The 12,673-nt window shown below is 43.8% G+C and overlaps 1 protein-coding gene across 1 annotated transcript in view; it reads right to left on the bottom strand.

Moving 5' to 3' along the window:
* LOC131047348 (tRNA wybutosine-synthesizing protein 2/3/4) overlaps window positions 1–12,673 on the bottom strand; it is a 179,480-nt gene that overhangs the window by 66,882 nt on the left and 99,925 nt on the right. The gene's annotated exons all lie outside the window — the stretch shown is intronic.

Raw genomic sequence — 12,673 nt, 5'->3', positions numbered from 1 at the left:
CCACCGTGCGAGGAATAGCGATTGACTGGTACACAAACCTTGATGCACAACATAAAACATCCTAGAGCAATCTGAAGAAGGCCTTCGAGGGAGAATTCCAACTCCTACGGGATGACAACGAGATTGTGGCAGAAATTTACAACACCAAACAAGGAAAAAACGAAAGTGTACGCGCATATAACAAACGGTTGAGGGAACTACTGAACAAAATGGAGAACCAGCCGGCGGATGGCCTCAAGAAGCGATGGTTCGTAGAAGGATTGGTACCATCCCTGAGAAGGACGATGAAAGTAGTACCTCCACCATCGTACAATGAAGCATACAATCGTGCCATGGATATTGAAAGTGAAAACAAGACATCCCGGGGGAAGCAACTGAGCAGCGATGGTGACAGTACGGACGACGATAGCGACGGAGGATCAAAAACAGTGCAAGCACTCCGCAAAGATATGATGAGGATGATTAAGGAGTTAAAAGGTGACAAAGAAAGTGGTAGGGAAGGAAAAGAACTATGGTGTACTGACTGCAAGACCGAAGGGCACACTAAAGGAGGTTGTCCCCGAAAAGTCTTTTGTGACATCTGCCAAATAACAGGACATTCCACCAAGGAATGTCGTACAACTTGAAGGCACGGAGCACACAAGTGCTCTATGCCCAACCCGACCAAACCACACCACCAGCAACACCTCCAAGGCCAACAACAAACCCTGATGCCTCACCCAGAGGATACAGAAACAATCGACGGGGGAACAATAGATCCAATAATAACACACCAAGGAGCAGAATTCAATACGACGGGAAGGGGCGACCCATGATTCAGTGCAGGAAGTGCAATGAATGGGGTCACTTTGGCCGAGAATGCCAAAACGGAGGTGATGTAGGAAGTTTGTTGTGCAGATGGTGCAATCCAGGGAATCACGAGGACATAGATTGCCCAAAGCAAAAAGGGGTGAACATGCTCGATGTAGAGGGATCAAAGGAAGACATACTGGCAATCACAAGGTTGCAAAATAAGAAAGCAATGTACCCGGACCCTCGCACAGAAAAAGAAAGACTTCAGGAGGCAAGGGCAGATATCCAGCGGGCGATGGCTGGAGAACGCAGGGCCTTGCACCTGGTCGTCGATACATCGGTCCGACCGGAACCAAAAAAAATTATCATCAAGCAGATGTTACAAACCACAATACCTGTACGGGTGTACGACCTTTTGCAGACCATGCCACAGATAAGGATGGCTTTGACAAATATAACCATGGACACTACCCCTGGACAGGAACACCAAACGGTGGCAGACCCATGTAGTAAGGACCCAGGGAAGGAACCTGGTACGGATACCATGAATCCTATGCTACTCGCGATGGGCGCTGGGCGGAAACCAACAGTAGTAGAGATGGATATAATGGGGCAAAAGCTTACTAACACCATCGTTGATGGCGGGTCTGGAGTCAACGTACTACTAGAGGGAACTTGGCGAAGCCTTGGCAAGCCTACCCTCTGGCCACCAACCTTCCACCTGGTCGGTGCCGACCAACACAGTATCAAACCCCTCGGCACCCTCATGGCACAAAAGGTGGTAATTGGGACACAGCAGTTCATCCTGGATTTTGTAGTCATTCTGATGGAAAGGAAGACGTACGACGCTCTTCTAGGAAGGGGGTGGTTGATCATGGCCAAAGCTAATCACAACTAGAAAAGCAATACGCTCTCGATCGAGAGTGACGGTCATAAGTATGTAACTGATCTCAGGAACCAGTCCGTCAGCGAAGAGCTTGCATCATCAGACTCCGATTCAAAAGATTCCAATCGATGGGAGTGGGGCTCTGAAGGAGGCAGAGGCGGGAAAGAACCCGACGAAGGAGTACTGGAGTTAGATGGGTGTTCGGAAGATGGAGCCAGTTCGATGGCAGGACTTTTTCATTGGCAAATGGAGGACTATGAGGTCTTCCACCCGGAATGTCACATGCTACAAATATGTGAGTTAGGAGAATCAAGCGGGGAGACAGAGGAACAATCCTTTCCCCCAAAGTATGGTAGATATCAAGAAGGAATGGCAAGAGTGGATGGCACGCCAACACACCAGTTTGACAGGGATAAACCCATCAAGTATGAGGAACAAGATGTGGAGAAGATTAATCTAGGCAACGAAGCAGTACCTCAAATGATACTGGTAGGAGATGACTGGAACCCGGTACTGAAGGCAACAGCCTTCAAGATATTTCTGGAATATAAAGATGTTTTCGCCTGGACCTACAAAGACTTGAAAGGAGTACCGCCAGAGCTGTGCGTGCATCGCATAACCCTCGTACCAGGAGCCCAATCGGTACGAAGGAGGCTGTATAGGATGAACAAAAACTACACAGCCAGAGTCAATGAGGAGATCAACAAAATGCTAGAAGCAGAGATAATATTCAAAGTGAAGACAAGTGACTGGGTTTCCCAAATAGTCATCTCCCTTAAAAAAGAAGTTAATCAAATAAGGATATGTGTGGACTTCAGGTACCAAAATGCAGTAACCATAAAGGATCCATTCCCGATCCCATTCACTAACAGTATTCTGGAAGAAGTCACCGGGCACGAGATGTACACATTCCTAGATGGATTCTCCGGGTACAACCAGATAAGTATCGCGGAAGAAGATAAGCTGAAGACCACATTTGTGGTGGAGGAAGGAGTGTACGCCTATAACCGCATTCCCTTCGGGCTATGCAACGTGCCCGCGACCTTCCAGCGAATAATTCTGCACATTTTTTACAAGATGTCAGTAGGAAATTTCAGAGCATTCCTGGATGACTGGTCGATTTTCAGCGATCAGGACACTCATTTGATGCCCTTGGGAAAGTGCATGGAGAGATGTCGGAAGGCTAGGCTAGCTCTGAACCCAAAGAAGTGCAAATTTATGGTACCACAAGGGAAACTCCTGGGCCACACCGTTTGTAAGGAAGGATTGAAGACAGACCCAGACAAGATCGGAGTAATTGTCAACATGGAAAGTCCAACAAATGTAACAGGGGTGAAATCATTCCTCGGCCACGTAGGCTACTACCGGAGGTTCATCAAGGGCTTTGCACAGGTGTCGTGGCCATTAGATAAGTTGACAAGGAAGGGAGAGCCGTTTGTATGGGGTACGGAGCAAGAAGAAGCCTTTACGGAATTAAAAGACCGACTAGTGAGTGCACCAATATTGGTATACCCAGACTGGAACAAAGAATTTCACGTGCATGTGGACGCCTCCAACTTTGCAATTGGTGCTACCCTCGCCTAGCTAAGGGCACAAGGACTAGACCATTCCGTTTTCTTCGCAAGTCGACTCCTATCAAAAGCAAAAAGAAACTATAGCACAACGGAACGAGAGGCACTAGGGATGGTGTATGCAGTTCAAAAGTTCCGACACTACTTGATGGCCACACCGTTCACATTTTATGTGGACCACCAGGCGCTAATGTACCTAGTGAATAAACCATCATCCAAGGGAGGGTAAGTCAGTGGCTACTGCTTTTACAAGAATTCACCTTCACCATTGTCGTACGGCCAGGAAAATCCCATGTGATAGCAGATCAGCTATTCAAGGATCAAATCAGGAGAACTGGCCGAGGGAGTGAACGAAGATTTCCCAGATGCCCACTTGTTCCAAATTGCAATACTGCCAACCTGGTGTGAAAAGATAGGGCAGTACCTATCTACTTCCACATTCCCAAGTGAGATGCCTCCAGGGGAACGGAGGAAATTGGCACTAAAGAGCAAAACCTTCCAACTAATTAATGGACTCCTATACAAGATGGGCCCCGACCAAATCCTGAGGAGGTGTGTCATGGAGGAGGAAGTCCGCGGTGTACTAAAGGAGGCACACGATGGATTGGCAGGTGGACATATGGGACCAGATGCAACCGCCAGGAAAGTGCTCCTGGCAGGGCTATGGTGGCCAACTCTACACACAAACGCCCGAGAGTGGGTGATCGGATGCGACACCTGTCAACGAGCCGGAAAACCTCTCAAGAGGGACTTCGTGCCTCTCTTTCCTTCCCAGCCGCAAGAACTATTCGAACAATGGGGTCTGGACTTTGTGGGACCTTTGAAACCAAGTAGCCTACACCGGTGCAAGTACATTGTACTAGCAACAGAATACCTCACTAAGTGGGGAGAAGCTAGGGCCTTGCCCGATAACACAGCTTTGAGTACGGCACGGTTCTTGTACGAACAGATTGTCACCAAGTACGGGATACCACTTCGAATCACTAGTGACAGTAATCCGTACCATGACCGTAGAATTTAAAATATTCCATAACCTATCCAGCCCGTACTAATGGCCAGGCAGAGGCAACCAACAAAGTGTTGGTATCAATAATTTACAAGTCATGTGGGGTGGAACAAGAGGACTGGGAGGAAAGACTACAAGCCGTGCTATGGGCCTACCGTACAACATACAAAGTCACTACCGGGCATACACCGTTCCAACTCATGTACGGCCAGGAGGCAGTGGTACCAGCCGAGTACACCATGCCAAGCCTTCGGGTGGCGGTAGAAAATCGACTAGGGGACACAGAAAGCATGAATGCAAGGCTGGATGGGTTGGTAAAACTAAATGAACGGAGACTAATGGCACAATGGGCGACTAAGGTGGCACAACGTCGGTGGAAGCATTGGCACGACCAGCTTTTGCGGAAAGCCAATTTCCGACCGGGACAGTTAGTTTTGAAGTATAACAATCAGAATGAACTTCGACCAGGGAAGTTCAAGGTCCGGCTGCTCGGACCCTATAAAATTAGAGAGGTCGGCAGTAACGGATCAGTGAAACTAGCAACTCTGGATAACAATCCAATCAAGGACCCCGTGAACAGTTCCAAGTTAAAAATTTACAGGGAAAGAAATAAACCTATGATTGGGATCAACATGCTAGGATATGCCACGAGAGGACATTGGACCATTGGTCAATACAAGGAGATGCAGGAAGACCCAGTAGTACAAGAGGAACCCTACAGGAGGGATGACAATTGGGCAAAGCCCTTAACGACCATAGAAGAACAACTTGTACCAAAGAGGGTGGAAGGTGTAGCAGTCCCCAGGATTCACAAGCATCTCACGACTGAGTATTTCAGAGACCCAGCTGTGTGGGTACGGGTCTCGAGATATTGGAAAAAACGGGCGCCATACGAAGGAGCTCGGGAAGGGTACGTTGCATATGACATCGACGAAGAAGCAGAAGCTCGGAGGAAAACTGGGAACCCACTTACAAAAGTGGAGCCGAGAGACCTGGAGGACGAACTCAACCTGGAAGAATATGGGGCAACCCTGGGACCATGTTTAAAAATGGTATTGAAGACGGAGGATCTATTTGTCATCGCGTCCGGGGCAGGCAAGATGGAGGCTGGACCTAACTCATTATATCGGGTGATTCCCAACCCAGCTGGACCATCGGAGATTGACAGAGAAAAAGTAAAATGGTACCACCAATACGGGGATCGGTACATTGACGGCCGCTACAAGGGTGTGGGACCCACACCACTGGTGGACAAAATATGGGACCTGGAATACGTAGGGACCTGTTGCGCCCAAGAATGCTATAGAAGACTACCACATGTGTGTACTTGGTTGCATGACTCAGAAATAAAAATGAGGACACCCAACAATACACCAGGAGTGAAGAGGAGGAACAATGAGGAGGGAGATTCCGAATGGGAACTAAACAAGAAATGGAAGGAGGATAAGACGAGGAATGTCGAACCAAGGAAGGAAGGGAGGAAAGAGCAAAGTAATAGGCCAACCAGATGGAAACAAAGGAGACAGGGGAACTTTGCAACCGGAAAAACAAATGCGGTCAACTGGCCAGGGACTTGCAAGAGGCCAGCCAGAGAGCACAATTAGGCCAAAAGGTACCTGGACAAATTAAAGGCGTGGAAGCTAATATTGAAAAAACCGTGTCAGATGAAAGAAACAAGACGACTAAAAAAACTAGGGGCTTGGAAGGGTGAGGAAGAAAGGTACTGGAAAAAAGCAAGTTCGAAACTCAATCAGCAGGTAGGAACAAATTAAAAAATCAGGCAAGTAGAAGTAAAAATAATAGGGAAAAAGTAAGACTGCTGAAGAAACAATTATTTTATATTAAATTGATAAGGTATTTTTACCTAACCCTAATTCTGGCAAAGGGAAAAGCTTATAAAAACCCCCACAAAGCCTCATTAGACACAATGCAGGATGATGGACCTGACAGACAGACAAGACTAGCTGTACGAAGGGAACTAGTACACCGTACGGATCAAGGGAATACTTCAAGGACAGAGACAACAATCAGGAGTACGTGTACGGACGCACAAGAGGGGACAATTCCGCATAGTGCACGAGGTGAACGATCAAGAGGGCACGAAAATTGGAAGGTTGTACCGTACAACGTACGATGTGCAAGAAAGATTCCACTGTGCAACACAGAGGTCATACCATACGGTATACAAAACTCATCGGAAGGGGAGCACAGGCACAACACACAAGCTCCATACAGTGTACGGCATACAGGGACTGGAATTGGCCCAGGAAAAGCAAACCAACTGCCGTACGAGTACGGCTTAGGAAAAGCAAGGCATTACCAACTGGTAGTACCGTACGGCGTACAGAGCTACCGTACGTCCATAACCTCCGAAGGCAGTCCCCCACCGTACGGTGTACGGCCCAATTCTTCTAGTACGTACAGAGCAAAGATATCCGTACGGCAAGCAACAACGGCAACAGAGATATCCGTATGGCAACAAGCAGTGACAGTTGCCAAACAGACAGAGGCATTTGAACGGCCAATAGCATCCGTACGGCCAGCAACATCCGTACGGCAATCAGCATTAACCCCACCCATAAGGCAAAGTCCGTACGATGTACGACATCAGTCACGCAGACAGGGAAATCCATACGGCGTAAGGTATCAGGTGGACGGGCAGAGATATCCATACGGTAGGCATTCAGCAGGACAAATAAGGAGGCCATATAGCAAGGAAGCGAAAATTGACATAATGGGCCACACCAACTGGCAAGACAATCTGTCAGGCGGTTATAATACCGACTCTGGAAGGGGTATGGGCAGAAGGGCAGAGAAAGGCAGTTGCAGTACAATCATGACTGCCATAGAGCCTGCCAGCAATAGGAAAACCAGGAGCAGACTGAAGGCAACGAAGGACTCAGAAGAACTCACAGTCGCAAATGTAGCATTCGAGAGTGTGACTGGCAGTGAATGTCGTACCTGGTGGGAGGAAAACCCTCCAGACCATGTGATGAAGGAATCGCTTAAAAAAGCACAAGTTGACCACCCTATGCAGATGCCCATATTTAACATTAAAGAGTTCGAGCCAGTCCTACGGACCATGGTATCCGCGTATAACCCTCACGAATGAGCTTCAGTCATCCAGTTTCAAGGACACACAGTGCGGGTTTCATTCAAACCTGAGGATTTTAGGCGTGTATTTGGCATACCGGATAAAGGAGCAGCTGCTGCCAAACCAACCAAAAACCTTACCAGAGAGAAGAAAAAATGGTTGATAGACTTGGTGTGCCGAGACAACCTCACAGAAGAACAGTGGAAGAGCATCTGGGTTGACAGTAGAGGAATGAAGCGTAGTTTTATCGCACTAGGAGAGTGGAGGATGTTGATGGAACCTCAGCAAGGGGATCATGTATGGACAATTGGAGACATTGGAATAAAGATATAACTTTCTGGTCTGATTATTATCATCTGTCATTCGTGTTATGATGTACAATTATTCTGTTCTATGAATGCTTAGTATATGCAGGTACTACTGGGTTATTGATTATCCACCACTATACCTTTAGGGCTAAACAAAGTTGACCCCACTAACTGTACTTCTTTTTCCAATTAAGTATCTTAAATTTAGACAAGGAATTGCTGCTAACGGTCTGGTTACCTCTTCTAAGGGGTTTCCCTAGGTAAAATTGTTGAGTATTTGTGTTGAGTTATTTCATTTACAACATATTCTTTTTTTGCTTGTCAGAAACATTCATACCTCTTTAATAGTGTCATTTTGTAATATCCCCTGTTGTTGTATGACTAAAAGTGTAGGGAATATTAACAAACAATTGTATGATAACCTGTTGTTCTACAGACTGAATAACTTGAGTATTATGCAGTTTTAGACAGCTAGTATAAAGTTGTGTGTTATGCAGCTTTCCTTGGTTTTGCTAAATCTGATCTCTAATTGCTGACTTGGACCTCAAGGAACTTTGTCAAACAGTTGTCATGAAACCTCTATCTTGCTGTCTTTTCTTTTCAGATTGTTTTTGCTTACTTGGTATGGTTTCAAATGAAGTTTAAATGCTTGCAATTGATTACTAAACTTCTAGGCCAAGGGCTAAAATGCAATTGCAATCCTTTTTGTCTTTTTAATGCACACATATGACTTCTACATGTAAAATGTGCACCTACAGCCAATGGACATTTTAACAAACACTTCTTATGCATCCTAAGATAACCAATATGCAGAAATTAAGCATTTTGACAAACAAATGGCATGCAACCTTGTACTAACTTCTTTTTATGCTAGACCAAAAACAAGTTGGAATGCACAACGCATATGATGATTTCAACTATCCAATATTCAATGCCAAGACTCTTGGCTCACAATCTAAATGTCATCACTAGTCTAATAAAATGTGCATCTACAGCAACAACTCGCAAATTGATATGACAATGCAAATAAACAATAAGGAACCTGATGTACAAATCGATATGCTCTATAACAATGCTGCAACCCTTGATGCTGATGAAACTTCACAATATTTGATGAAATTGTCCCCTCTATGTATGTTGCCCTTGCTATAGTATATTAGTCCTCAAAATTAATTAATTGCAGCCTTGAGACATCTCCAATTTATTCCAAAAATGTCCTCCAATATTCACAAATTTGACTGTTGGTTATAGCCAACTCAAAAGTAACCCTCAGAAGATCTTTCACCACCTCAGGTAGCTATCACAATGAAGATACTACGTTCTCCAATGCCCTGATTTGCAAAAATGCAGAAACCCTTGGGTTTGCCTTCTCAAAATGCTGTAATTTTCCCACTTATTTTTTTCAGTTTTCAAGCACAACAAATAGTACAATGCACCCGTTAAAGTTAGGAAATATAATCCCAATGCTAATGAAAAGTAACTGTTCCACTTTCTGATCACTAAGTGCCCAATGTGGGAAGGTGAGAGCATATGATGATAAGGGGTTCATTAGCTCACTAATCCACTAGAAATTACAATGCAAATACAATACCAAGTGGCAAGCCAAACCCTTCCACTTTTCAGTGGGATGAAGAACAAGAACTTGGTGGTAAACCAACCAAGGCAACAAGAGCATAACAGGACCAAATCACTCTACCGCTTATGCAGCAGGAGGACTTTTACATAAAACTATCACTCAACCGCATATCTCAGTGAGAGGACAATATCACTCAACCACTTGCTCAGTGGGAGGACAAAACTGAATTACAAAACATACAGGCGGCTAAGCCATCCTCTTCCACTTGTTCAACAGGAAATGCAACATAGAATGAATTGGTCCGTACTACTAAAGCAATTCTTACAAAGATAGAGATGTGAAAAAAGATAGAATGAAGTACATATCTCAAGAATTCACTAACACGTTCTCACCATAAACACTACTTGCTGTTTTGAAATCAGATACAAGGAAAATGCAAAACCAGCCATCCCGAAACCCACTAAAATGCTTGTAACTCTCTCAAAACCAGATAGAATCATGCCAAACCAAAAGCAAATGAAGCGTATGACATAAGCAAACAAAACAATACCTTGAAACTGCAACTGGAGAGAACTAACAGCAATGCATGCAACCCAAGGCAATTCTTGAAATGGCGTTTTGGCTGAATAGTTCGATCTGCAACTGTAAATTGGAGAGTTCTCCAAATGCCACACCAATGTAGGAGAATTATTGTCTCACTGATACGCTTCCAACAAGCCCTCACCCAGAATGATGCACTCAACACACAGGTAGCTACGAGCAAAATACACTTCCAGCCGGCACATGCCAGCAACACCAAAAAAACAGCAGCACAACTCTTCACCAACACACCCAAAAGACACCAAATAGCTCACAACTACGAACCACAGCTAGGAGTGATATCTCACACTCGAAACCGAAAGAAAAGATCTAGGAGGTATTCACCCTCGAAGAAGTCTGGAGTCATTTCGACAGCATAACAATATATTTTCTCTAGATAAACAAATGAAGAGCCAAACACCTGTTTATATAGCTTTTCAACTCTGATTCAAATGAAACTGCCTCAAAATTCATGTAGTACCCCTCCTCGATCAGCCTCTTTTGTATGTTTTGAGTTACTTCAGTGACTGTTCTGTGGAACATTATTGTATTTTGATTCGGATATTATGCAATGTTATTTCATGCTTTATCTGGATTTATGGTGTATGATTTTGTGCAGTATCTCAGTGCTTATGAATAATGTTGTTTTATGGATCTTTATCATGGACTGACACTTTTCCCTTATATTGCGATGCGTTATTTATATGTTGCGTGTTTGCAAGTGTATTGGGATGTGAGGGGATGATTTTCTTTCACTCGCTCAGGTTAGACAGGGAACGCACGATTCTCCTTCATCGGTGTGTGTGCCGTGTCTGTATATATATATATATATATATATATATATATATATATATATATATTGGTCTATATACACGTATGGTTCTTTGTTGCAAGACATTGCAGGTACTAGTACTGGATAGGTACGGGGTATTAACTCCACCTGGTTTCACAGGTCTGAGCATGCCTGATATATTCAATGGGAGTGGACGAGATAGTTGTGGTACCCTAGTTTGACCGCAGTTACACTCGTATGAGTGTTGTCAGTCGGTTGTGTCTTTTCCGTCTGGCTGGTATGCGAGTCATAGTGCCTTGGTCTGGTCATTTGAGAGTCGTCATTTGATCTGTCTTGGTTTTGCGTGTTTCTGTTTATTTAAATGGTTATTTAATTTAAATGGATGATGCTATCTCATGTTGGCCTAATTAGTTGATTATTATGCTCTGTGATTCTTCATTTATTTAAATTAATGATTGCTAGATTAAATGGTTAAATGGCTTAATGTATTGTGTAAAGTTGCATTGATATTTTTGTGAAATAAATAAATTGCCTAGCCATTTAAAAAGGTTAAATGCTTATGTTGAAGAAAGTATTTATGGAAAAAGAAATAAATAAAAGCTTCCCTTTTTATTTTTCCATTTGGTCTTTTTAATTTAATCATTAGGAAAGAATTATTATTTTTGGGAAAGAAGTAAATCCGATTGCCTTTTAGTTTTAAAAATATTTAAATCTGATTGGATGAAATAACTTTAACCTAGAAGCTTAGGTTAAAAGATATTTTGGGCATCCATTCTAGGGATTCACGGCAGGAAAAGATGAGGAATTTTGAGAGAAGAAAATAACTCTGGAAAACTTCCAGGATGAGCTGGAAATTCGACCTGGTTGGAGGACTGGACTTACTTCATCTCTTCGCTTGCTAAGGTTGGAGGTTCCCTTCTTGTTTTGAATTTGTTTTTGAAATTTTCAGTTTGCTTCCTGTGTATGGGAATTTATACAATCTTTCTATAGATGCTTGTGGAATGGTTGGAATGGAAGAAATAGTGTTTACTATTGTTGGTTTTGTGAAATCTATATCACATGTTTGCATTTAGGAAGGAAATGGTTCATTTCTCTATCTGTTGTGTGTTTGATCTTGGAAATCAATTTCTTGTTTTACCTCTTCTATTTGGAATGAATGAACTAGAATTAGCTTGCTGTGTGCTTTCTAGTTTCATGTTGCATAGATTTGGGGTCTTGTGGGTCTATATTTCATCTTTTACCAGCATCCATTTGAGAAAATTGGATTTGGCACTGTGTATGTGCATGCCTATGAACTGATCCGGGAATGAATCGTTTTCATGATTAAACGATTTGGTGGAGAGTTGATTCTTATGCCTTTGAGGCATGTGTTTTTGTTTGTTTCGTAGACTTTACCGCTTCCATGATGAGCTTGCCTCATCACGTGAGTCGGTAGTGTCTGCTACCCGCAGGTAGCAGAACTAACGATGGGCAGCACCGCTACGTAGTAGCAGTGCTACCGGTCGATAGGACTGCCACCGGTTGGTAGCAGCACTACCGATCGGTAGGACTGCTACCGCTTGGTAGCAGTGCTACCGGTTCGTAGCGGCTGCTACCAACAGTAGCGGCACTACCGGTCGGCAGTACCACTACTGGTTGGTAGCAGTGCTACCGATCGGTAGTGGCTGTTACCAGTGGTAGCAGCGCTATCGGTCGGTACCGATCAGTAGGGCTATTACTAGTGGTGGCAGCACTGCCAGCAGGTAGTGTCTGTTGCCTCAGCAGCAGCACTACTGCGGGTTGGCTTTTGCCACCGCTTGACCCTGTGCCTTACTAGTGCAAACCGGTATGTTATAAATTAAATTAATTTTGTTAAGTGAACATGTTGAAGTGGTTGTTTTATGTTAAGCATAAATGGTGATTTTTCATGTGATTTTTATTATGTGGATAATAAATTTATCAATGGAAATCAAGGCATGAATTAGTGATTCAAACCGGTAGATTTGGTTATATTCTGGAATTGAATTAAATGCCTATTTGGAATTCATATTTTTTATTTGGTTGAATGTTCAATGTGGATTTCATCCCT

Source organism: Cryptomeria japonica, chromosome 10, assembly GCF_030272615.1.
Source record: "Cryptomeria japonica chromosome 10, Sugi_1.0, whole genome shotgun sequence".
Lineage (NCBI taxonomy): Eukaryota > Viridiplantae > Streptophyta > Pinopsida > Cupressales > Cupressaceae > Cryptomeria > Cryptomeria japonica.
Note: the sequence above shows the minus strand (reverse complement) of the source record. Positions and strands in the feature narration are given on the sequence as shown.